The following is a 26,037-nucleotide window of genomic DNA, read 5'->3' on the forward strand; positions in this document are numbered from 1 at the left end:
TGTCAGTTGCAGATCTTAGGAACTTCTCAGCCTCCATAACCATATATATGCCTCCTATTGGTTCTATTTCTCTAGAAAATTACACCTTGAAATTCTATCAAGTGCTTCAGATCTTCAGATTCAAATCTAAGGTGTGTATCCTCCAGTTCCTTGCACTTTCTGGTCCATGAAGATTTCTCTACTTCAATCCACACAGAGTTTTCCATTCTCTTGAATGCTTGGTGCACTAATCATCAGAACTACACATTTTTCTATTTATCTATGTTTTCACTGTCTTGGTCACTGTAGCTTTATATTAAATCATAAAATTAATGCAGCATAAGTGAGAAACTCCAAATATGTTCTTTTAATCAAAATCAATTTATTATTCAAAATTGTTTCCGCTATTCTAGGTCCTTCGCATTTCCCTATAAATTTCAGAATTAGCTTGTCAATTTCTGCAAAACTCCTTCTGGGATTTTGTTTGGAAGTGCTCTAAATCTATAGATCAATTTAGAGAGAATTGGTATCTTAATAACATTTAGTCTTTCCACCCATAAGCACAGTATGCATATCTATTTATTTAAGCCTCCTTTAATTTCTCTATGCAATGTTTTATATTTTTCACTGTACAGGTCTTACACACATTTTGCTAAGTTTACCCCTAAATATTTCATAATTTTGATATCATTATAAATAGTATTACTAAATTTCAGTTTCTAATTATTCATTGATTGTATATAGAAATTCAATGTTTGGCCTTGTATCCTGCAACATTGCTAAATTCATTTATTAGTTCTAGTAGATTTTTTGTAGTTTTCTTAGGATTTCTTTACATAGACAATAATGTCATCTGTAAATACAATTTTATTTATTTCTTTCTGATCCGTATGTCTTTTGTTTCTTTTCTAACCTTATTAGACTGGCTAGGATCGGTACAATGTTGAAAAGAAGTGATAAGAGTAGACATCCTTACTTTGTTTCCAATCTTAGGGGAAATGAATTCTTTCTCTAATTAGTATAATGTTAGCTACAGGTTTTTTGTTGATAATCTTTATTTAGGTGAGAGTATTTTCTTCTATTCCTAGTTTATTGAGAGGTGCTGTTTCCTTTCTTAACAAATCAGTATTGAATATTATCTAATTCTTTTCATGCATTAGATCTGATGAACTGATCATACTGTTTTTCATTTTTAAGTCTGTTAATGCAATAGGTCATATTGACTGATTTTGTTAAGCCAATCTTGCATTCCTGGGATAAACTCTACTTGGTCATCGTGGATTTGTATATTGTATATTGCTGGATTTAATTTGGTAATATTTTAAAAGAATTTTTGTATCTTTGGTCAAGAGAGATATTGTTCTTAACACTTCCTATGTGCATAATCTCTGCATGATCTTTTTTTAAATTGAAGTATAGTCAGTTACAATGGGTCAATTTCTGGTGTACAGCATGTTTCAGTCATACATATACATTACATATATTCATTTTCATATACTTTTTCATTGTAGGTTACTACAAGATATTGAATTTGTTCTCTGTGCTATACAGAAGAAATTTTTTTTAATCTATTTTATATATAGTAGCTAATATTTGCAAATCTCAAACTCCCAATTTATCCCTTCCTACCCACTTCCCCCCGGTAACCGTAAGTTTGTTTGTCTGTAAGTCTGTTTGTTTTGTAAATAAGTTCATTAGTGTCTTCTTTTTTCTTTTTCTTTTTTTTTAAGATTCCACATATGAGTGATATCATATGTTATTTTTCTTTCTCTTTCTGGCTTACTTCACTTAGAATGACAATCTCCAGATCCATCCGTGTTGCAGCAAATGGCATTATTTTATTATTTTTTTACAGCTGAGTAGTATTCTGTTGCATAAATATACCACAACTTCTTTATCCAGTCATCTGTCAATGGACATTTAGGTTGTGTCCATGTCTTAGCTATTGTAAATAGTGCTGCTATGAACACTGGGGTGCATGTATCTTTTGCACAATCTTATTTTGATTCTCACAAAAATCTTATGAAGATACGTCAATGCATCTTAAAGTGGATATAAGCCTTTAAAATCCCTGTCAGTCAGGCACTTATGCTGACTTTTTTTTTCTTTTTATTACTTGTATTGATAATTTTTAGATGAGAAAACTAAGGCTCAAGAGTTGAGTAACTCAACTTTTCCAGGAGTTAGAACTGGAATTCAAATCCTGGATTCAAATCCTACCGTATGTTCATGCTGCCTTTAGAGGGAATTGGTTTAACTTTCTCTTTGTGTAAGGATTCTGTATCAATTAGAAATGCATTTGACTGCACAGAATAGAAAACTCAACATATAATGGCTTATTTAAATAGATATTTTATTTTTCTTTTATCTTAGGAAGTCCAGATTTATGAATTTGAGAGTTGGCATGATGGTTCCTCAGTATCACCAGGGACTCAGTCTCCTTCTGTCTTTCCACTCAGCCCTCCCTAGTGTTTGCCTTTCTCCTCATGAGTACAAGCTGGCTGACCCACCTCCAGCATCGTGACAAGTTCAAGGCAGGAAAGAGGATGTGCAAAAAGCAAAAGGAGACTGCTATCTAAGTCTGCCCTCTTTAAAAGAATGTTGCAAAAACAACACAGTTAATTAATTACTTATAGTAATACCACATTGTCCAGAACTGTGTTACATGGCCACCCCTACCTGCAAGAAAAACTGGGAAATGTAGTGCTTCCCCCTAAGCAAATTGTCCACGCCCCGCTCAGGGTACATTGCTGCCCTGTGCAAAATTGGGTTTGATCAGTAAGAAAAGAAGGGAGAACAGATATTGAGTGGGTACTTAGCAAAGCTGACCACAGTGTCTCTCGGGGAGAACAAATTATTCAACAATCAATAACCCTAGCATACTCATTAGAAATGAGAGTGAAGTTCTGCTTGTATTATTTCCCACAGGCCACCAGGTAACAGTATAACCCTATGGATATATATGAGTTTGACTGAATTTTAGTTAAGGTAGCTTTCCTTGGATGGCACATCACTCCAGCCAAAGCAGTCCATCTATGAGTACTCTGTGAAACCACCCACAGTGTAACAAGGCTGAACTAGAGGTCGTGAAGAGACTTAAGTCAAAAGTTCACTGGGCCTAAATTTAAAGCAGGAGTTGGCGTGCTGCCAGTTTTCTTAGACAAAATTGTATTGGAACACAACCATGCCTGTTTGTTTAAATACTGTCTATGGCTATTTTCGGTCAAAACAGTGCTAAATACTTGCAACTAAGCCTATGGCTCACAAACTGAAAATATTACTACTTGGAACTTTGCAGAAAAAGTCTGTCGACCTCTGCTCTAAAGCAATGCTGTCCAAAAGAACTTTTTTTGATGGTAAAAAACGTTCTATGTCTGACCAATAGGGTAACCACTAGCCACCTGTGACTGTTCAGTGCTTGAAATAAGGCTAGTGAGACTAAGGGACTAAAATATAAATTTTATTTAATTTTAATTAATTTAAATTTAAATAGCTCCATATAGCTAATGGCTGCTACATTGGACAGTGCAGCTTTAAAACAGTAGTGCATCTTAAAGTGGATATAGACCTTCAAAATCCTGGTCAGCCAGGCACGTGTGCTGACATTTTTTTTTTTTTTTTGCTATCATTTCTTGTATTAATAAGTTCCTTACAGCGTGGCAGCTGAAGGACCAGAGACTTATATAAATTAACCAACTTGCCTACAGTTGCAGTGTTAATGACAGAGCCCATAGTCAAACGGTCTCCACAGAGCCTACAGTCGAACGGTCTCCACAGAGCCTATGTGTGATGCTTGCCAAGAGGTGTGGTGAATCCATGTTTTGGTTCTTCTGGAGTTTTCGGGGTGATGTGGGCAGTCTTCCCCCACTGTAGTCCTGGCCTGGGTGAAAGGTGTGTTATTAACATCCTGTCCATCCTTGGCTCCCTGTTGCTCTTTAATATGAGATGATGGAAGGATTTCTTCTATAGAAGATGTTCATTCTTTTACCATGAATAGTCCTCTTGGGAAGTGTTTGAAGCCAAATATAAGTGGTTGTACCCGAAATGCTAGCAAGGAATGAGCTCAGTGCACATACAAAATGCAGCATTCCCTCTCTGCAGTGTGGGTCCGTGTACCACTCTGCTTTTCCCTGGTTAAACAGGAGGTGCCTGTTGTCGTTTCTGCACTGGTTGTAAACTACCAGTTCTCTATTCATACTGACCTGGAAACCTGCTTTTCCCGTGAAATGAAATAGTAAGAAAGAAACATAATTTGTGTTCATATTCATGTCAGCATGGAAGCAAAGTGCCCCGACTGTGACAAGGCCTGAATCATGCAGGGGTGGGTTTTGACCCTGGAGAGGGCCTGCAATTTGCGGAAGTTAAAACGTGCGAGGGGTGACCACTGCCAGAAGAATCCTGTGCTGTAGCCTCAGCAGGAAGGGCGCCACTCACAACAGCAACAAAATACAGACTATACTGAAAAGTAAGCCTCATGTGCCATGTATGAGACCTATATAAAGAACACAAAAAGGCCTAATAAGAGACAGATGAAGAAGGACTCTGCATAAGCCCCAAATAGGGGGCCTGAGAGGACTCCTAAATCATGGATAAAATGCTAATTATTCTCTCATGAGGGGTAATAATAATTCTACTTTATGGAATTGTGGCAAAGGGTACCTGGGATAGTTCATATAAAGAGCAAGGTCATACTCATTATATATTAACTATTATAATTATCAGTTAATTTTAACCAAACAAAACATAATTTTAAAGGGAAGCAGAGAAAACTAGTTCTACCAGGTATTTAAGTATGGTTTAAAACAATGAGTAGAAGCAACAGGTTACTGACAAAAAGGCAGACATGTAAATAGAGAATAGATAGTACTGGAGACTCACTCTGACTGTGAGAACATAATATGTGATGAGGCAACCACTGCAAAATAATGATGAAAAGAAGGATTCCTTACATATTCTTGGGATAAAAGTAAGCTATTTTTACAAACAGCTCATGCAGCTCAATATTAAAAAAAAAATCCCAATAAAAAAATGGGAAGAAGACCTAAATAGCAATTTATCCAAAGAAGACATACTGATAGCAAACAGGCACATGAAAAAATGCTCAATATCACTAATTATCAGAGAAATGCAAATCAAAACTACAATGAGGTATCACCTCACACCAGTCAGAATGGCCATCATCAAAAAGTCTGCGAATGACAAATGCTGGAGAGGCTGTGGAGAAAAGGGAACCCTCCTACACTGCTGGTGGGAATGCAGTTTGGTGCAGCCACTGTGGAAAACAGTATGGAGAAGATTCCTCAAAAGACTAGGAATAGATTTGCCATATGAACCAGGAATCCTGCTCCTGGGCATATATCCAGAAAGAAACCTACTTCAAAAATACACCCGCACCCCAATGTTCATAGCAGCACTATTTACAATAGCCAAGACATGGAAACAGCCTAAATGTCCATCACCAGATGACTGGATAAAGAAGATGTGGTATATTTATACAATGGAATACTATTCAGCCATAAAAACCGACAACATAACGCCATTTGCAGCAACATGGATGTCCCTGGAGAATGTCATTCTAAGTGAAGTAAGAGAGAAAGAGAAAGAAAAATACCATATGAGATCGCTCATATGTGAAATCTAAAAAAAAAAAAAAAAGTAGGAAAGAAAGAAAAAGACAAATGAACATAAATACAAAACAGAAACAGACTCATAGACATAGAATACAAACTTGTTGTTGCCAGTGGGGAGGAGGGTGGTAAGGGACAGACTGGGAGTTCAAAATTTGTAGAAACAGGCATATGTAGAATAGATAAACAAGACTATACTGTATAGCACAGGGAAGTATATACAAGATCTTGTGGTAGCTCATAGTGAAAAAGAATATGATAATGAATATATGCATGTTCATGTATAACTGAAAAATTGTGCTCTACACTGGAAATTGACACAACATTGTAAACTGACTCTAACACAATAAAAAAAAAGATGTGATATATACATGATGGAATATTACTCAGCCATAAAAAAGAATGAAAGAATGTCATTTTCAGCAACATGGATGGACCAGGAGATTATCATACTAAGTGAAGTCAGACAGAGAAAGACAAATATCATATGATATCAGTTACATGAGGAATCTAAAAAATGATACAAATGAACTTATTTACAGAACAAAAACAGACTCACAGACATAGGAAAAAAAAAAAAAACTTATGGTTTCCCCCAAAGGGGAAGGCGGGGAGGAATAAATTAGGAATTTGGTATTAACAGATACATACTACTATATATAAAATGGATAAACAACAAGGACCTACTATATAGCACAGGGAACTATACTCAATATCTTGTAATAACCTACGATGGAAAAGAATCTGAAAAAGAATGGATATGTGTATGTATAGTGGAATCACTTTGCTGTACACCTGAAACATTATAAATCAACTATACTTCAATAAAAAAAGATCAAGCTATTTGGAAAAAATAATTTAGATTAACCCTTCATACCATACAGTGAAAATAAATTCCATATGTGTATTAAGGAGTTTAACATTTTTATAAAACACAGAAAAAAAACAGCAGAAAACGAAACTGAGTGATTATCAGATCTCTGGGGGATTAGTTAATTTAAGGCTATGAAGTGATCAAAGAAAAATAAGACAACAGACCCCAAATGGGGTTGTTTATGCTAAGTCCCATATCATAAAACCAAGACAATTACAGTTTCATCTTTCCCAGAAATTAATCTTAAAGCAGTCAATCAGGAATTGGCTGATCAGCACTAGTAGATAATCTGCTTGACAGACTCTGCCATTCCCTAAAGGAAAGTAACTTTGCAATAACCAACTCACTTTTCTGCCTAGTATAACGTCCTTGTTCCTGTTCCCTTCTGCGTTTGAAAGTCTTTCATTTTGTATAGCTCCTCAGAACACCTTTCTATGTGCTAGATTGGATGCTGACCAATTCATGAATCATTGAATGAAACCAACAGGATTTTTAAAACTTGCTCAGCTGAATTTCGTTTTTTAACAAAAGAAAGTACAAAAGTAAAGATTCGTAGAACTGACTATATAAAAGTATAATTGTTTGACAGGACAAAAACTGAAAGAAAATATCAGATTAGGGAAATTGTTTTTAATAAAGGTCCAAAGGATTAATATTTGTATTACATGAAGAACTCATGAATATTTATTAAGAAAACATTAAGACTCTGACTTATAAATGAGAAATGACACATACAATCCACATAAGGAGAGACATATTAGCAAAATACATATGAAAAAAAGTTCGCATCTCCCTCAGTCACCTAAAATAACCACCAAAACAAAATATTAACATAAGAGGAAAGAACTAGGTTATGTGCATCAAATTGGCAAAACGTAGAAAATCTGAAAAACTCAATGTAGATGAGATTGATAAAACTTGTGTATTTGTATATTGCTGTGTTACTGAAATTTGATACAGAACTTTGAACTTTGCAAATCATTTTGCCAATGTTCAAATCTTTTGTGTGTATAGTGTATGTATATATATTTTAATTCTCTGTATATTATGATATCTTGACATCTTTAAAAAAATCTTTCTGGCTAGGGAGAGACTGCCTTCCTGGCTGTCCAATTCTTAGAGATAGCAGAGGACACAGCAGGGAACATACCTTTGATATGCAAACTAGCCATTCTAGTCCTCTATCTAGCCTGTGCACGGGAGGCGATATTCCCCTGCCTTGAGTATCCCAGGGTAATTAGGGACCACCTCTATAGACCAAAGCCTGCTGAAATTATCCCAACTAGCCAATCCTAAACTGCTAACCCTGCCCTGCCTTGCCTTTCCCGTGGAAATAAAGGCTTCTCCCCATTCCATCATCTGCTTCCTGACAATCCTGGTGTTTTCCACAAGTCCCAGTGTGGCATGCGGTGCCTCCTGTCTCTAAAACCTGTTAGCATAATAAACTTTCTTTTTTCCTGAGCCTCTTTCCTCTTGAGGCCACACATGACTGACTATCTCATAAAAGAATACAAAACACCCTGAAATACCATTTGAGGAAAATATTCCAAAAGAAAAAAGATGTGTTTTGCTGAAGCATTATCTATAATAGTGAAACAATTGGAAACAACCAAAGTGTACAATGGCAGGGAAATAATTAACCAGCTTATGCTATGCATAATTAACACGTTATCATTTAAAAAGACAATTATGAATAATTTTTAAAACATTAGATAATTATATGTAAAATTAGCATAAAAGCAGCATATAAGCACAAAATAATGAAAACAGTTTTTGGTATGTTGTGTTGGAAACAGTGTGAGTCAATTTCTTTTCATTTTATATTAGCAGCTATTAATAATGTTATCTTGTCAATGTAATTTAAAATTTTAAAGTTTTATAGCTAATAAATATAAATATCTTCTAACATTAAGGAATATAGGTACCTCAAGAATATAATATGAAAACATCAGTACCCATTTGAATTATTACTTTTCATCCTTTAATTTAGTTAAAATATAAAATGGAAGAGATCTTTTCTAGAATTAATGTCTATTTTAATATGATTTTTAAACTGTCAGTACTTTTAAGAATGATGACTAGAGTGGTGAATGCCAATCTTCCCCAACTGGAATACTTTCTATGGTCCATGATGCCCTGGAAGAATCCAGTGCCCCAGCTCTGGATTCCCACAATTCTTCACTTCTCTGCTAGATATTAAAGAGACCATCTCATGGCAACAATTTTTTGAATATGACACTCAAAGCACAAACAACAAAGGCAAAAATAAATAATTTGGACTGCAGCAAACTAAAAAGCATCTGCAGAGCCAAAGAAATAACCAACAAAATGAGCAGGCAACCTACGGAATGAGAGAAAACATTTGTGAACCACATTGATAAAGGGTTAATACCCAAAATATATAAGGAAGTCATATAACTCAATAGCAAAAATCAAGTAATCCAATTTAAAAACAGGCAAAGGACCTGAAAAGACATTCAAAAATATTCAAATGGTCAGTGCATACCTGAACATCACGTACTCAACATCACTGATTATGAGGGAAATGCAATTCAAAACCACAATGAGATATCACCTCATATCTGTTAGGATGGTTATATCAAAAAGACAAGAGATAACAAATGCTGGCAAGGATGTGGAGAAAGGGGAATATTTGTACACTGTTGGTAGGAATGTAAATTAGTGTAGTCACTATGGAAAACAGTGTGGAGGTTTCTCAAAAAATTAAGAAATAAAATATGATCTAGCAATCCCACTTCTAGGTATATATCTGAAGGAAATGGAATCAGTATCTTGAAGAAATATCTGCACCTCTATGTTCACTACAATATTATTTACAAAAGCCAACGTGGAAAATACGGAAGCAGTCTGTGTCCGTGAATAGATGAATGGATAAAGAAATGTGGCGCGCGCGCGCGCGCGCACAGACACACACACACCAGGAATATTATTCAGCCATGAGGAAGAATGAAATCCTGCCATTTGTGACAACATGGATGAAACCTGAGCATAGTAAGCTAAGAAAAATAAGTCTGACAGAGAAAGACAAATAGTGAATGATCTCACTTAAATTTGGAAATCTAAAAAGAACCAAATCATAGAAACAGAACAGATTAGTAGTTGCCAAGGGCAAGGAGCGTCGGTGGGGAAATTGGTGAAGGTGGTCAAGTGGTACAAACTTCCAGTTACGAGGTGAATAAGTTCTGGGATGTAATGTATAGCACAATGACTACAGTTAATAATACTGTATTATATATATTCCAAAGTTGCAAAGAGAGTAAATTTTAAAAGTTCTCACCACACACACAAAACTGTAACCATGTGAGGTGATGGATGTGATAACCTTATTGTGGTAACCATTTTGCAATACATACATATATAAAATCACCACATTGTATACCTTAAATATACACTATGACCTGTGTCAATTCTATCTCAATAAAGCTGTGGGGGACAAGGGATACTTCTGAGACTGAGGGACAGTGAAATCTGGACTGGGTTTAAAACCTGGCAAATTCATGATTTCCAATTTGGTCAGGAGCTGAAAAGAACTAAGTTTTCATGGCATTTCACACATAGCCTAAGACACAATTTTTACAAAGTCTAAAATAATAATAATAAGCATTCAGATTCCCTGACAGAACTTCTGTAAATTTACATCAAAAAGTCTCCTTTTTGCCTAACAACTCTTTCCAGAGAGCTGATGTGATAAACACACCATTTTTAGCAACAGGCTTGTTTTCTCTTATGACTATTGTGTTTACACTGTGATTATGTTCCCTTTTTCCTTCGACTGCTAGGAAGCTCAAAGTCATTTTGCAGTCCACTTCTGCTGTTGTACAGGACTTTGATGGTTGTAGGCTATTTCAGTGTTTTCACCTCACCCCTAACATTACTTTCTTTTCATTCCATCATTTTCCTTTTTTTCAGTTTCTTTAACTACTTATGTTTTATCCTGTTATAAATAATTTTATAAACTTTTTTTTTGAAAGGAGGAAGCACACAGATTAATCAAATATTAAATCATGCCTGTTGTCAGAGTTCCTGAGTCTACCCCTTTTGACATTTTACAAACTGAAGAAATACAGCTGGGGACAGGTGCTCCGACCACCCTGAGTGCCCCTGACATGCTCCCTTATTAGAAATGCTTTAAGAAATTCAACTCTTCATCGAAGCCACGCCTGATTTGAGCCCTAAAACCACCCCCACAACATTAACCAATTTATTCAGTCCTTTTAAAAAGTGGAATTAACATTTTTTAAAAAACAACTTGCATATGTATACATAAGTATGTATACATATGTATACACAAGTATGTATACATATGTATACACATACATATGCATACACTGATTTTAGATATGAGACTCACAGCTCACCCTCTCCCAGAAATACACCAAGAATTACATCTACAAACCAAGTGAATTGCACAGAACACCTACTGAACTCTGGTAGAGTGTCTCTCGTTTAGAAATGAGGGAGGATTCTCAGAAAATCCGATAAACAACAAGTTTCTACTGTATAGCACAGTGAACTACATTTAATACCTTGTAATAGCCTATAAGGAAAAGAGAATGTGAAAAGGAATATATATGTGTATACACACACACACACACACACAAACTGAATCATTATGCTGTACACCAGAAATTAACAACATTGTAAATGGACTATACATCAATTAATAAAAAATAAACTAAAATCAGTAGAAACAAGGAAAAAAAGAATCATATAGTATGTACTATTATGTGCCTGGCATCTTTTATTCAGATTAATGCTTTTGAGATTCATCCATGTTGTATGTATCGGTAGTTCGATTATCTCCATCGATGAGCAGTATTCCACTGTATGGATGCTCCACATTCTGTTTATTCATTTGTTGATGGTTATTAGGGCTTTTCCAGTTTGGGGCTCTTATGAATAAAGCTGCTATGAACATTTACATAAAAATGTTGTTGTGGACATATATTTTCATTTCTTTTGGGTAAACACCCAGGAGTAGAACTGAAATGCTTGTTCAAATATTTTGCCCATTTTTTCATTGGATTCTTTGTCTTCTTATTGAGTTCTTTGTATCTTCTGAATACTGGCTTTTGTATAATGATTGATAGACAGATACAGATATCCACAAAATATTCACAAACATCTCTATTTATATTTAATAATAGATACACTTCATATACTTGTGAACATAAATACAAATATTTAATTAATTTTATTCATATATTTTATATGCAATATAATATATAAATATATTTACCTATGTAACTTATTTATAATATAAACATACATTTTAAAATATTTTACCCCAGTTTGTGGCTTGCCTTTTCATTTTCTTTATATTATCTTTTGAAGAGCAGAGTTTTTTGTTTTGAACAAATTCAATTTTTTATGGTGTGATTTTTGTGTCCTAAGAATTCTTTGCCTACCCAAAAGTCACAAAGATTTTCTCCTATGTTTTCTTCCAGAAGTTTTGCAATTTTAGCTTTTTTATTAAGGCCGCTGATCCATTTTGAGTTAATGTTCGCATATGGTGCAACGTAAGATTCTAGGTTTTTTTCCAAATGGACAACAGCCTCGTTTGTTGAAAAGACTATCCTTTCCCACACTGAGTTACATTAGCATTTTTATTGAAAACCAAAGGACCATAAATGTGTGGTTCTATATCTGGGTATTTTTTCTGTGTCACTGATGGGTATCATTATCCTTATGGCAATACCACACTCCTTGATTACTGTAGCTGTGCAGTAAGTCTTGCAGTCAGGTAGTATAAAATCTCCAAACATGTTCTTTTTCAAAATACTTTGCCTATTCAAGGTCATTTTGTATTTTTATACAAATTTCAGAATCACCTTGTCAATTTCTTTTTTTTAAAAATGCTGGCTAGAATATTTATTTGAATTGTATTCATTGACTCCATTAATCGGCTTGGGGAGAACTGACATCGTAACAGTATTAAAGGTTCTAATCCATGAACATTAGTAATGAAAGGCTGTATGATTTCTAAAGTGCTGGGTATTTTAAAGTCCTGAGTGAATTTTCTGTTACCATGCTTTTTATATGTGTGCTTTATTTCTCACTGTATGTTTGATATTACATTATTATATTTATTTAAAGAAAGCACTAAAATGTAATCAAGTAAATAATTTGCTTTGTATCTTAAGAGTGGCATAGTTCTTCTTTATAGAGATGTTTTAATTTTTCTCAGCAATGTTTTATCATTTGATGTGTACAGGGTTTGGATACCTTTGCTAAATTTATACTTAAGTATTTTATCTTTTTTTGGATATTATTGTAAATAAATAAATGGTTTTTTTTAAAATTTATATTCCAACTCTTTGTTGCTAGCATACAAAAATACAATTAATTTTTGTATATTGGTGTTGTATTTAGCAACCCTGCTAAACTCAGTTTTTATTTCTAATCGCTTTTTGCTAATTCTTTAGGATAACCTACATATATGGTCATGTCATCTGCAAATAAAGATAATTTTACTTCTTGACACTTGAATTTGCATGGCCTTTGTTTTTCTTGCCTTATTGTAGTAGATAATATCTTCAGGAAAATACTGAATCAGAATTGTGATAGTGGATAGCCTTGCATTCTTTTTTTTTTTAACATTTTTTATTGAGTTATAGTCATTTTACAATGTTGTGTCAAATTCCAGAGTAGAGAACAATTTTTCAATTATACATGAACATACATATATTCATTGTCATTTTTTTTTTTGCTGTGAGCTCTTGCCTTCTTGACATTAGGAAAAAAGTGTTTTCACCATTAAGTACGTTGCGCATTGCAGGATTTTTGTAAATGCCCTTTGTATATGGAGAGGCTTAACTCTGCAGTTCATCTGTGATGTCTCTGTGCTTATTTCTGAGGACACACAGAACCATGAAACTGACCCTTTGGCCAAGATAGGAGTGAGACATATTAGCTAGTAATCTATAATGTGCCATTTAAAGTCCAAAACTTCCCTAGAGGCCCCCTATATCAGCTTGTCTATATTGTTTATGGAAAAAGTATAGGCTGATGGCCTGAAATGGGTTTACTATGTACATAGCCTGGTTTTGGCTTTATGAGAGCAGAGAAAGGAAAACTAGCTTGTAATTTTTGGTGGTTATTGGTGGGGGCAGAGTGAGTTCGTGTGCAGAGGGTAAAGGGACTAGCATACTTTGACCCTCCCAGCAGCAAATGAGGAAGGAGCATCTGGGTTTCCTACGTGCTTGTCCAGAGGTGGAACACAAAGGGAAGAGGGAGAAGTGAAGCTTAAAAGCTGTCAGAAGGTAAACAAAAAATGGAGTTGGGAGGAGGGTACAGCTCAGTGGTAGACTGCATGCTTAGCATGTACAAGGTCTTGGTTTGATCCTCAGTATCTCCATTAAATCAATCAATCAATCAATCAATCAAATTGTCTCCCTTCCTCCCCCCCTCAGACACGCATGATGAATTTGTCCCTATTACCTAGTTGTCAAATTTAGTGATATCAAATTATCTACAATATTCCTTTAGTATCACTTTAATTACTATGGAATCTCTAGTGATGTTTCCTCTTTCATGCCTCATATTGGCAGTTTGTGCTGTCTCTTTTTTGCTTGATTGGTCTAGCTATAGGGTTATCAGTTTTATTTAGTCTTTCAAAGAACCAGCTTTTGGTTTTACTAATTTTGTTTATTCATTCTCTGTTTCATCAATTTTCTCTATATTATTTCCATTCTTCTCTTTTCTTTATATTTATTTGTATTTTTCTAGCTTCTTTAGATGAAAGCTTAGATTGTTCAATTTAGATCTTTTTCCTTCCAGCATTATTGAGGTATGATCGATAAATTAAAAATTGTATATCTTTAGGTGTATAGCAGGATGTTTTTATATACATATTCATTATATTATCTTTCTTCTTTATTAATACAAGTATTTAAAGCTAAAAGTTTCCTTCTAGACTTTGCTTTAGCTTCACCCCATACACTTTGATATACTGTATTTTCATTATCATTCAGTTACAAATATTTTCTTATTTCTCTTCTGGTTTGTTCTTTGACCCATAGATTGTTTTTTAAAAATGTCATTTAATTCCAAATATTTGGAGAGTTTGCAGATTTCATTAGTGACTTATTTAATTTTGTTGTGGCCCAAGAATTCAGTCCTTTTAATTTACTGAGACATCGTTAATGGCCAGCACATGGCTTTCTCTGGTGAATGATCCACGTGTACTTGAAAAGGATGAGTGTTCTGCTGTAGTTGGGTGGAGTGCTCTATAAATGGTGGCAACTTTGGACTGAGTGGTCAGGAAGGGCTTTTCAGGGAAGGTAGAGTTAAAATTTGTAAATGAAAAAAGAACCAATCAGGTAGAGACCAGGTAGAGACAGACTGGACAGAGGGAGTGGCTGATACAAAGACACTGAGATGAGAGGTGGGCCCTGTAATAACTGCCACCAGAGGACAGTAACCTCCTCACAACCCATGCCCACTCAGCTTTTGGAGAGCTGCAGTCACATCTGGACTGGTGCTTTATATCCATGGTCCTCCTTTCCCCCTGACCAAAGGCTGGTGGAACTGAAGGGACTGGTACTGGGTCACCCAAGTGGCAGGCCTGCCTCTGGTCTTTGCCTCAGTTATGATTTCCAGACAGCTGTCTTATTCCCAAGACTCACTAGAATAACAATAATTCTAAAATAATAAAGACATTATCACATGTTGTACCCAACACACATACAGCAGATTCCACTAAATCCTCACGACTGTATAAAGTAGGTGTCATTATCCCTTTGACATGTAAGGGAAGTGAATCTCACTGAGGCTGAGGAACTCGCCCAAGTTAATGAGGCTGGGAAGAGGCAGAGTTGGGTTTTGAGCCCCGAGAGCTCTGACTAAAAGCCCATGCTTCTAACCATTAGACAGCACTGCCTGTATCCACCCACCTGTCTATAAAGTTATGATCCCTGAATGCCTGTTCTCAGTACCAGTCTTGAAGCTGCCAAATTTCTCAGCACACTGAGCGTGGAGCCCTGCCGTGCTCCTGCTGATTCTCCCAGCCTGGACACAGACACGGGACAGGAACCTGCTCTACCCTAGCATCTCCAACCCCACTGCGCCATCCTGGCCTGCACCTGGATGTCCCGGAGTCACAGCAGGGGCCGTAAACACTTCGCTGTACCAGTGGGATTCCAGTTTTGGCCTCCTGGCCTTGGCCTCCCTGACTAGGGCCTGGGTCCAGTTCCAGGTCCTGGCCTCTCCCCCATAGCCTCACGCCTTCTGGGCTCACTAGGCTCTGGGTCTGACAAGATCCACACTGCCCCCAGCTTCCACCTTCTCCTGTGGTTCTGTGAGGTCTACAGTCCTGAGACTTATGGGAACTACACTTGCCCTGCACACCCTGAACGTCACCTGCAGTAGCAGATACCTAGTATTTTCATCAGAAACCCCATCAGCAAAATGTTTGCACCTGTGCCCCCAGTATATGTGCACCTAATTTTATGTAAACCACAAACATGAACTATTGGACCAGTATATTACATACTTCACAAAGCACAAAAAATATGGAAAGTGCTAAACATGAAAATGCTAAATTATAAAATAAAGCACTAATACATATTTAACATTTCATATATATAATATGCACACTATTATATGTACACACTAATATTGTATACATTATATAGTATATACACTAATATTTTCCACCTTAAGAATATATATGTGTGTATGTGTACTGCATGTGTTTTATTTTCTTTCATTCTTTAACACTTTTTATATTTTGTGTGCTTTATAGAGTATACAATGTACTGGTACATGTCTACTAATATTCTGTATACCAAGGATTTTCACATGTTTCACATGAAGGGTATGCCCCTCCTCTGGAGACCCCTTAACCACAGGAACCAGACCAAGCCCCAGAGGCTGACTTGCCACCTTCTCCACCCCAACCTAGACCTTTTCCTCTGTGAGGCAGCTCACTTCATCACTCCCCTCCATCCCAACACATGTTTTGGAGTCAGAACAAACTGGGGTCAACTCCAGACGGCCACTTACCAGCTGTGTGACCATGGACAGTGTATGTGAACTCTCTGGGCCTTGATTCTCATCTGTAAAACTGGGACAATAGCGCCAACTTTTCATGGTGGTTTTGGACAGAAAGAGGAACCACTTAGAAGGGGGCTGGCCAGTGAGGGCAGTCAGTGAACGAACACCAACACTATCATTTTGCCAGGGGGCTCACTCCTGCCTCCAGCCGCAATTTATTCTGACCCATCCTGCTCTGCTGAGAGCCCCTTACTTAGTTCAAGGGCTACCTTTCCTGAGCACTCCTGCTCCCCCACTTTCCTAACCACTCAAACTCCCCCAAACTCTTCCTCCTCTGGGACCCTCTGCTCTACTATACTTGGGCCTGGGCATCTGTAGATTGCCAATTAACCATTTCTATCTACTCTAACTTCCCCATTCGGCTTACTCGCTCCTCCCAGAGGGCAGGGGCTCCAGAGGTGGCATGGAGGTGTTGGTCGGCAAAGCAACTGGAATGGACATGTGCACTCAAATTGCGTGGCTCTGAAGTCCTCCTGAACCCCTATCTCTTGACATTTTACCACCCTCAGTCCACTTGCTGAAATCACAAGGTTGTGTCTGTTGGCCTGTGAAATCCCACAGGCTCCTGCAGAAGAGGCCACTCCAACCACACACTCCAGCAGGTTCTGCTGAGCTGGGATCAGCATCTAATCACGTTTCCATCACAACACAGTGAGAAACGTGTGACTGGCCCTTAGCAACGGTCTCTCAAGAAAGCTACCCCTATAGAGAGCTCATTAAGTTAACTGAACACACGTGAGGCAAAATCTAAAAACAGAGCTGTGCTGTCTGAAGCCTCATGCAGCACGTGGCAGAAGCTGAAAAGGGCAAGGAAGGAGCCTCGCTCCCAGGAAAAGCAGGGAAAGGAAAAGAAATCTGCTGGGCCTGCAGGCCCTGGGTGGGTCCAGATCCCTGAGCAAGAGAGCTCTGGACTTCCTCCCAGGGCTGAAGACCCTTTAATGAGGCCAGGCCAGCCACACCAACTCACAGACAGCTGCTCCCAGGTATCAGAAGCTCTTCTTCACCCCACAGACCCCTGAGTCATTTGAAACCCAGGGCAAGAGACCACCAGGAGAAGAGCATTTGAAGTAGTGAAAATTTTAAATTCAGAATTCATCTCAATTCAGCAAACCTCAGGCACCCACCATGTTGCAAATGTGTGTCCTGAGTGACACAGTCCTTACTCATGAGGTTTACGAAGACAGATGGGATATGTAACAAATACCCACAACTCAGGATAACTAACAGTAGACACTCTAATGGGGAAGCAGGTGGAGCATTCTGGGAGCAGAGAGGAGAAAGGAGGAACACTGAATAGGGAACAGGCAATCAGGGATGGCTGCATGGAAGAGGCAGTGTTTTCCCTAGGCCTTGGCTCCCAACTCCTGGCACCTACAAGCTGTCTTCCTCAGTGCTCAGCTGAATTCAGCAAGTGCTGGTTAAGTGGTTAAAATAAGAAAGTATTCTGGGATCTCAGCTCATTGTCTAAATTCTGGTTGCCAAAGGCAGCCTTGGAATGCTGCAGCTTCTTTTGTCTTTGGTGAACTGACTGGAAGAGGGTAGAGGGAGTCAGACCTCAGAGAGCAGACACCAAGGACCCCGTAGCCTTGCACGTTTGCTGATTGGCCTTAGTGAGGCCTTATGGCTCACTTTGATGTAAAAATAAGAAGGCAAACTGGGGCAGCACACAACTGTGAGTTATGGCTTTTTAAATGACTTTGAAATGCAAAACAATTTCAGCTACCTTCAGTTGCCTGCATGCCTTCAGGCAAATTCAGCACAAGGGGTTAATACTAATCCCTTTGCCTAGTGTATAAAAAAGGCAACTCTTCTGTGTTAAAGGGGGAGCAAATTTGCAAAGAAAAGCAAAGAGGGATTATGTGTTCCACCCCTAACAGTTTATATGTTTCAAAAGAATTCAGGAGAGCAGGCAAAGGAGTGGGCATCTTTAACCTGACAGTCTTAGCAGGCCATCAGGACAATAGGAAACCAGTCAGAAAAATAACAAACCACACACGAAACCACAAATGCACACATGCACACACCGGGACAGAGAGGGAACTTTCAAGAGTGTCCAGAGTTTAAAACACAGGACATCAGATGTGCAGGCCACCAGAGCTTGGGTCAGAAACCTCTGACCCCACTACAGCTGGTGAAGGTGAAGAGGGAAGAGGCGGAGCCGCTGTGGGGTGTTAACAGTGGGAATTCAGCTCTCACATCTTCAGTGCCACAGGAGGCTCCATCCCCAAGAAGCTGGCGCTTGAAGGAAGGGAGCAGCTCACAATTGCTTCAGACAGAGCCACACTCAAAACTGGGACACATGTCTGCAGTTATCTCTCAGATCCACAGACGAGGTGAAAGGTGGTGACAAAGGGGTCTGGGAGACCTGGAGACAATGGCAGGGCTCATCAATGAGAAAACGTGCACTGTGAAGTACTATGCCAATGTCAGGTTTTTGTTTCTAAGGAAATTAGCGTCAACATTACATCAGTTAGAATGAGAGTCTATGGTTCCCAGTCTCTTAGCAGCTAGTGATGTTTGCCTCATCCCCACCCACCTCACTGAAAATTAATCAGTTCATTCATTTATTCCTTTACTCAATCCATTCGAGACATGCTGTTGAGCACCGCATACGCATTAGGTTCACCAAAGTGATTAAGACACACCAATGCCCTCAAGAAATTCACAGCCTGGTAAAAACGTTCTAAAGGTCCAAGTTACACCAAATGCATGGAAAGGGTCTGAAAGGAAACAGGCCAGAAGTGGCTTCCTCTGAGGAGGGGAGAAGGATGGGGGTATTACTGAATTCTTTACTAGTTAAAGACTCAACCAAAGCACCCAAGCGCACCTCTGATTTTTGAAAAACTACTCCGCTGTGAGAGACCTTTTCATATGCACCAAAATGAAAAAAAAACTTTTTGATCTTGGACTAAGCTGCTATTTCAATTAGTCAGAAATTTAATGAAATGGATGTGACCACTGCTGGCAGCTGTTCCCAGCTGAGTGAATTCACTCATGAGTGAATGTCCCAACCCTGCAGGTCGCATGAGCACCAAACAACATTTAATTATTTCCTACTTCACACTGTCCACTTGGAGCCCAAGTAAGTTCTGCTTCATGTGCGTGGAGCTCCTGGGGCTCATTTTAGTTCCATTTTCAACTTACCGTTGACCCAAATCCCTCTCTGGCCCCAGGGGTGAAGACTCTTATGTCCAGTCACATAAATTCTAGGCTTCAGAAGAGACTCGCATGCTGACAGCCATTTACCCTGTCCCTGGGGCCCCATGTCCTGCCACCCTGCCCTTTCAGGTGACCAGAGGGCCTGTCACCCCCTCAGGTGGGCAAGGCTGGGAGGGCTGAGAAAGGTCTCCAAAAGGGGGGCCCAGACCACCCAGCCAAGGATCCTGACCCGTAGTGCCCACTCCCCACTAGAGGGCACGGGAAGAAGTCTTCCTAAGTGTCCTCTGAGAAGTTTTCAACAGGCAGAAGCCAACTTAAAAATAAACAGTAGAATTAAAATATAATTCCTTGGTTCTCAAAGTATAGTCCCAAGCCCGCAGCATCAGCAAGCCCTGGGAATTTGGTAGAAATGCACATTCTCAGGCCCTGCCCCACACCTACTGACTTAGAACCTGGGGCGGGGCCCAGCAGTCTGTTTTATCAAGGCCTCCGGGGGAGTCTGGTGCAGGCAGAAGTGTGAGCAACACTAACGGAATCATCTGAAGCCAAGGAATGCCTGGTTCCTGGTGCATGAGACTTGCAGAAACTACTCAGCTTGACTGCCTGCCTCAGAAGTGTGTGAATGGCCATTTGCTCAGACACTTAATTCTACAGGTGAGCTAAGTTATTGAAGGATGTCAGAATACCAGCTGTATTAGTTGGCTAGGGCTGCCATTACAAAGTAACAGGCTGAGTGGCTTAAACAACATGCATTTTCCCTCAGTTATAGAGGTTGGAAGTCCAGGATCAAGGTGTCAGGAGACTTGGTTTCTCCTAAGGCATCTCTCCTTGGCTGGCGGGTGGCCCTCTTGCTGCCTCTTAAGAACGGTCACGCCTCTGAACACACGTGCCCCTGGCATCCCTCTGTGCGTCCTAATGGCCTCTTCTTATAGGGACACCATATTGGATTAGGGCACACCCTAACAGCCTCATTTAACTTAATCACCTCTTTAAATATAACCTCCAAATACAGCCATATTCGGAGGTACTAGAGGTTAAGACTTCAACATATGTATACATCTGGGGGGACACATTTCAGCCCATGACAAGCGTCTTCTCATAATGGACTGTTCTATCAGTTTTCACCAGTCCTGTCTGAAACCCTTTCCCCAGGTGTGTGGGACCAAGGAGAGGATGCCTGGATTCTCTCTCTTCTCCTTGGCCCCCTTACCCCTCACACCACCGTCCAGGAGGCAGCTGATGGTACAACCCTGAAGACCCCTGGGAAGGACAGCCATGCCGTTGGCCTGAGAAGCAGACAGAAAGAAGAGGAAATGGAAGGGGAATGGGAGAGAAGGGGGAAGGAGAGGCTGAAAACAAGAAAGGAGGAGGACAGAGGGTGAGAGCGCTGAGTCGCTCAGGAGGGAGAGGCGTGCCTGCTTTGATTCCAGAATCAGAGATTGGAAGGCAACCAGGGTGCCGTTTGGAGCCAGAACAAGGCCATCTCACTCATGAGCTGTATGGTCTTGGGTCAGCCATTTACATCCTTGATGCCTCTGTTCATTCATTTGTTCTCTGGTTCATTTGTTCACTAGTTAATTCATTCATCCATCTTACAGAATAAGAATAGGCTTTCAGACACTGTCCTAGGTATTATTTCCTTGTTGGTGAAAGAGGAATAATAATCCCAATTTGCAGTTGTTAGGAGGATTCGAGGTAAACACCCAGTAGAGTGTCTAACCTATTAGACAGTGATGAGTTTGTGAATCTCACCTCACGTGAATGTGAGCCCTTAAAGATAGGGCTTTTTTCACGTCTGTCTCCCAACACCTGGAGAGTGACTGGTACTCAACAGACATTCGAGGAAGGAAAGAACCTTGGAAGGTGGGGGCATGAGGCGAGAAAGAGAAGAAAGAGAGGCAAGCGTGGCACACTGAACGGTCATTACCATTGCTGCTATGGGATGGCCCAGATCTTGGGGGGTCCTGAGAACATCGTCACATTAGCACCAGATATGGGGACCACATCACTTCCCTCCTTCCTCAGCAAGGCTCCTGGAAGACTGTACATGATTCAAGGGATTCCAGGTCAGCTGTAGGCCAGAGGCCAGTCCATGAAGCAACTGAATTTGTCACCTGCAAAGCCACTAACAATTCCGGGAATACATACAGAATCTGGGTATTACCTTTGTTTTCTTTTCCTTTGTGCACTATCTAGTTCCACCCGCTCACTTGGGTGCCGCATGCAGAGGCCTCGCACCCGGCGCTTCAGACTCAAGTTTCTAGTGCAAAATGGCTGCGCCGACACCTCCGCTCGGAGCGTCCGGCCGAAAGCAGAGAAGAGCTCTGCACGGCAACTCAAGATGGCGGGCGGGGCGGGGACGGCCCCTGGGCAGCGTCTGGAGCCCCGCGGCACATCCGGGGAGGACTCGCGAGAACTCCCCCGCTCCCCTCCCCACTCACAAGATCCCGCTAAAGCAGCCCCGCCCACAGCCTGCAGGGGAGAGCATGTGCTCTGGAGCTGGAGCTTCCAGCGCTCCATTCTCCCATCAAAGAATAAAGCTTTCCTTTGCTTCTCAACAGCACTTGGACCCTTGTTAGGGAGGATCAGTTATAAAATTTCTCTTTTACACTCTCCCAACTTCACCCCCCTTAACGCTACCCCTCACTCCCGATGCCGGGAACTTCTAGTTGCTCACAAGCTACTAGGGTCCCTCACCCTGGGGGAAAGGGGAGGGGAAGGACAGAGCTCTGAACCTTTCCACACTGCGCCCCTCGCACTTGACAAGGCTGGTCTCCCTGCTGATGATCCCAGACATCTGGTCTGGGAATGAGCTGATGAACAAATTCTCACCATGGTATAATAAACATGGTAGGATGGTGTGTTACACTCCCAAGGGTACTTGTCCTGTGGCTTTAAGCCACAATCATTACAAAAAGTACTGAGGGGAACTTACTGACCAGCCAGCCTGACCCTTCATCTCCAATAGCCAATTTGCAGCCCCACAAGGACATAAAAACTAACTGAGCCCCTGAATAGAACGTCTTTGTCACTCCCTAAACCCCAATTTCCGAATAAACCGCGCGTTGGTGCTGACCTACATTTCTGGCTTGGCAGAGACCAGCGAAGAAATTCTCTCTTCCATCTCCCTGCCTTTTCGGTGCCTTCAAACACTGCCGGGGATTGTTCTGTTATCACCTCTAATTTGACGAGAAGTAATTTCCTGACACAGGAAGATCTCCCAAGAAGCCACGCCCATGACCAGAGCCATCAAGCTGGACCCCCCGTGCTACCAGCCCACCCAAGACCTCAGACCCCACCTTCCTCTCATACACTCTTCCTCTTGATCATGAAACAGAGTTCGCTTTCCTTCTCCTTGGGACAGAAATTGCCAGAACGGGAAACAACTGCTTCCAAAGCTGTTTTTATAACTGGAAAATTGAGGGCCTGTGTTTCCTGTATCTTAGCAAAGGAGACCAGGTGTTAGCAGCAGGTCTGACCTTCTCTGTCCTGGGCCCAAGGCCAAACAGAGAGCTTGTCCCAGCACAGAGGGAGCCACGCAGAGACCTGTGCCTGCCACACCCGTCCCCAGCACAGTAGCTAAACACAGAGCGAGACAGGAAGAGTCTGCAGCGTCTCCACAAACAGCAGCAGCAGAGCTGGACTCACGTTGTGCTTAATGAATGCTCAGCGCCAGGACGCCTCCCTTCAAGGCTGCAGGGAGACCCTAGCAATGCATCCACAGGTCATGTTTTTGTAAACAATGTAGACGTAAGACATTTTAACCCCAGTCAATGAAGACTCTTTCCCTTCTGCACTCCCTCCACCATCCTCTTGTGGAGTGGTGGAGACTTTCTGGGCATCTGTTAAGGAGAAACTGAGTAAGGGATACATTTAACTTGGGTTTCATGGGACATTTTATGTTGGCCACAGTTGCTTCCGTGTCCTGTTAGAGTATTGCTAGCCACCCTGAGGAAGGAAGGGCTTCCAGGAAACCTGCCACTGCCCACTGGGCATCCTCTGTCCTCCTGACACAAAGGTGCAAGGCCAGGGTCTGGGTAGCAATGTGAGCACGTTCTGGAAGAGCGGGCCAGTGAAGGAGAGAAAAGGTCAACAATGTATGAAGCCAGAGGCAAGTCTGTGGAAAACTCAACCACTTGTTACAGCTCACACATGAAAGAAACTTGATGGCAGTTTTCAAACCTTTGACAAGAAGCCTAAACATTTACATGACACTGCTGATATAGAGTCATGAAGCTGGAAGAAATTTTGCTAAAATATAATAAGGAAAACCAAATTTTGATCAGCCAGGTTTGAGAAAAGATGAAGTATCTTTCTCTTCTCTCCATAAAAAAAAAAACGAAAGAAAAAAATTACCAAGTCATCGTTAGATGAAGTGATCAGAGAGCATGCAGGAAAACGTAATTAATTAATTAAGGGAATAAAGTGTTTATAAGGGTGTTTCAAAGAGTTAATAAAATAGTATGTTGTTTGAATTTTATAATATTTGTGTTAGTTTTGATTTGTATATGTTTGCTCGTTCTAAGTAAATACTCTCTTTTATACCTAATTTTGTGTTGTGTGTTTTTGTTTTTAAGAAGGCCTCCAAAATTATGTAAGGTTTCAGGCCCACAAAACCTGGATAGAGCCCTGGCAGGGAGTCACTAGGGAAACAACTTAAACCCATCAGAAAGAAGTCAACCACATAACAACAGCAATGACATTTTCCCCGCTGCAACCCCAAACAGCTACTCTGTATAAGAAAGGCAACTGAGCACAGAGAGGCTTTGGGTTCATAAGTAATGAGAGTTAAACACAGTTAAAGGAAACATTCTCAATGCAGACGGATAATGCACATTAATTTGTGCATTGGTACAATGTAACTTGATACAATGTGAGTTGTGAGTTGGTAGCTGGGGCCTCAAAAGGAATCCAAGATCCAGTGTCAAGTAAACTCTGCCCCTGTTTCTGGCAGGATGGGGCTGTGATGCTCCCTGTAGAAGGGGGGCTTCCCGGGACCTCAGTCAGAGGAAGGGAAGACACATCTCTGGAATGAATCTCCCCACCCACTAGTCCACGCCTTATATTAATGCTTTTAATTTCCTGAGTCTACTTTGACAGCCCATTTTTTCTTGGCTTTTGTTTTCTTCCTTTCTTTGTCATTTTATGTTTGGGGAAATGAAACATTAACAAAAAAAATCAAATCAACAGCAATACGCTTCTGCAGGTTGGGAGGGCAGCTGGAGCCCACACTGGCGCTGGATGGGCACTGAGATTTTAATGGGCCCTCAGGAAGGCTCAACATGACAAACGGCTGGACAGGTCCTCTGTCTACCTTTTAAATGTTCTCTAATTTCTTTAGTGACTAGTTTTAAAAATCATTATGAAAGAAAATGAAATATATGTTTATGTTTTTAAAAAGCCTCGGCCTCCTCTGTAGCAGGGTCAGCAAGCCTGAGGCCACCAGGTCACCTTCCCCAAAATCACCCAGAGGTTTCTTAAAATGCAGAAGCCCAGAGTCTACCCCAGAACTTCTGCATCAGGGTTTCTGAGAGGACACGAGGCTCTAATGTGGATCTGGAAGCTTGAATTTTAAGAAGCTTCCAGGGGATTCTGGTGAAGATCGACTGGGGACCTCACTTGGAAGGTTTTGTGAGACTTAAAGTAGATTAAGTTCATAAAAGTGCTTCAAATGGTACTTAGAGCTTCATAAAGTGCTAAATGAACCTATCATCACTCTTCTCTGTTCTGGGCTGGGTGTGGGGGAATGTAGCAGTGAACCAGACAAATGTGTCACCTGCCCTCAAGGATGGAGGATGGAATAGATGCGAAGAGCTGTGGGGTCAGGGGTTTTGCCAAAGCCTAGTTTACAACCGGAGAAGATTTTCTGGGCAACAGCCAAGAGCTTCATACCCTTAACTAAGGTGACCATCTTGGCTCTAGAATTTCTACACAGGAAGACCCTACGGTCAACCTCATTGGAATGCAAGTTAGAGACATGTCTTAAAGTCATGTTTGCATGGCTCTTTACAAAAGACTGAAAAATAAATGTCAACTGCTCACAGCAAACACTCGCAGGGGAAGGAGAGGCTGGTTCCCACAATGGAGAGCAGGACCAGGCGGGAAGCCGCCAGCTGCCAGGCACAGCACTAGAGCCTTTCACATAAACCACAGCACTTAATCCTCACTACAACCTTGTCAAACGGGCCACATCACCGCATCTTTTTATGGGAGAAAACCAAGTCTCAGAGAGGGTGCATTAAGCCTTTAAGTTCCTGCAGCTAGAAAATGGCAGATTGTCTAACTCCAGAGCTGTATTGTGCCTCTCCAACACATAATAAT

General features: G+C 40.3%; 1 long non-coding RNA gene across 1 annotated transcript in view; it reads right to left on the reverse strand.

Annotated features, from left to right (window-relative positions):
* Positions 1–26,037, reverse strand: part of LOC116665322 — a 147,337-nt gene that overhangs the window by 108,071 nt on the left and 13,229 nt on the right. The window lies entirely within an intron of this gene.

This window comes from Camelus ferus, chromosome 8 (genome assembly GCF_009834535.1).
Source record: "Camelus ferus isolate YT-003-E chromosome 8, BCGSAC_Cfer_1.0, whole genome shotgun sequence".
Lineage (NCBI taxonomy): Eukaryota > Metazoa > Chordata > Mammalia > Artiodactyla > Camelidae > Camelus > Camelus ferus.